This window comes from Mauremys mutica, chromosome 3, assembly GCF_020497125.1.
Source record: "Mauremys mutica isolate MM-2020 ecotype Southern chromosome 3, ASM2049712v1, whole genome shotgun sequence".
Lineage (NCBI taxonomy): Eukaryota > Metazoa > Chordata > Testudines > Geoemydidae > Mauremys > Mauremys mutica.
The window spans coordinates 8,169,262-8,171,388 of record NC_059074.1 but is presented as its reverse complement, the minus strand read 5'-3'; positions in this window follow the sequence as shown (position 1 = coordinate 8,171,388).

Sequence of the window (2,127 nt, the reverse complement as noted above, 5' to 3'; positions counted from 1 at the left end):
AAGCCAGTAGCCACACGTGAAAATTTTGACCTTACTGCATTTCGTAATTAAATCTTATGTCACCAGTAGTTATTTGTGACCTTATTTTCAAGCCCTCCAGAGCTGGTGTGCCATTCTGGTGTTCCTATTTTAAAACGTTCTGACTTTTAAAAATGTTCCAGGAAGCTGAGAAATTTGATCTTGTGCTCTACCTCTTGACTAGACGGATCTAGCAAAGTACACGTCATTTCTCTACTTCCCATTTTCTAACTCAAGTGGCAAAAAAGACTTAGGAGGATTTTATAACTCTGCTAATCCCTCTCTTTTAATTTTGCATCTTTAAAAACAGTTTGACCAACTAACTGGCCTCTTGGTTAAAAACTACAACAGCAGCAAACTCCTTTGGCCAGGAGCCAAAATTCCATTTTAAGAGAGGTTCATAATGGAAAATGAGTTTTAATCTAAATCAGGGGTAGGCAACCTATGGCACGCGTGCCGAAGGCGACACGCGAGCTGATTTTCAGTGGCACCCACACTGCCCGGGTCCTGGCCACTGGTCCGGGGGACGCTGCATTTTAATTTAATTTTAAATGAAGCTTCTTAAACATTTAAAAAACCTTATTTACTTTACATACAACAATAGTTTAGTTCTGTATTATAGACTTATAGAAAGAGACCTTCTAAAAAGGTTAAAATGTATGACTGGCACGCCAAACCTTAAATTAGGGTGAATAAATGAAGACTCGGCACATCGCTTCTGAAAGGTTGCCAACCCCCGATCTAAATTATGGAGAGGTGGCCACTATTCTATAATTGCCAGTACTGAAAGATTCCTGGTCACATGACTCTTCTCCTCCTATATGGTATTTATACATCCCCGTTACTGCAGGATGTGACTGCCTCACAATATTTAAGCATTTATCTTTACAACCCCCCTGTGAGATAGGGCAAAGCTATGATCCCCATTTTACAGATTGGGAACAGTGGCACAGAGAGGTTAAGTAACTTGCACAAGATCCCACAGCAGGTCTGTGGCAGAACAGGGAATTGAACTTGAGCCTTAAGTCCCAGGCGAGAGCTCTAATCACTGGGCTTCCTCTCCCCTCTAGTAGCCAAATGTTCAGGTATTTGGTACTTACATGGAAGCAGGTATTAGTTTGTTTTTATGAATGCCAGCCTCTGCACATCGCTTGTGGACAAGCCAATATAGCTGGTCAGTAATCCCACCATGGTGCTACTAAGCCATTCAGCAAAGACCCTTGATGATGGGACAGTCCAGCTTCCACCTTGCAGAAACAGCCTCCCTACAATATTAAAGAATGTTCTTGACTAAGAGTAGGATGTAGCCCTTGATTTTAAACATATTTATCTCAGTACGAATGACATTGTTAAATTGTTACAAGCTGATTCTGTACATCTCCCAGCCAGGGCTGCCCAGAGGATTCAGGGGGCCTGGGGCAAAGCAATTTTGGGGGCCCCTTCCATAAAAAAAAGTTGCAATACTATAGACTCATAGACTTTAAGGTCAGAAGGGACCACTATGATCATCTAGTCTGACCTCCTGCACAACGCAGGCCACAGAATCTCACCCACCCACTCCTGTAACAAACCCCTAACCTATGTCTGAGTTACTGAAGTCCTCAAATTGTGGTTTGAAGACCTCAAGCTGCACAGAATCTTCCAGCAAGAATAGAATATACTATATTCTTGTGGGGGCCCCTGTGGGGCCCGGGACCTGGGGCAAATTGCCCCACTTGCCCCTCCCCTCCCCCGGGCAGTCCTGCTCCCTGGAAAGGATTGTGAGCAATTGCTATCATTATCAAAGGTGATGTGCAAGGGAAACAAAATGAGGGTCTTCGGTGGCAATTCAGTGGCAGGTCCTTCCCTCCGAGAGGGACTGAGGGACCCGCTGCTGAATTGCAGCCGAAGACCCGGACATGCCGCCCCTTTCCATTGACCGCCCCAAGCACCTGCTTCCTTCGCTGGTGCCTGGAGCTGGTCCTGCCTGGAGGGCCAGGGGGTTAATATTTTTTTAACATTAGAACCAATAGGACAGCGAATGTGATCTTGTTCTGGATATTTTCTTGTAGGACTCAGCCATATAACTGGAGTTCAAAGTCTTTAATTGAAGGAGTGGTGATGTTCCAT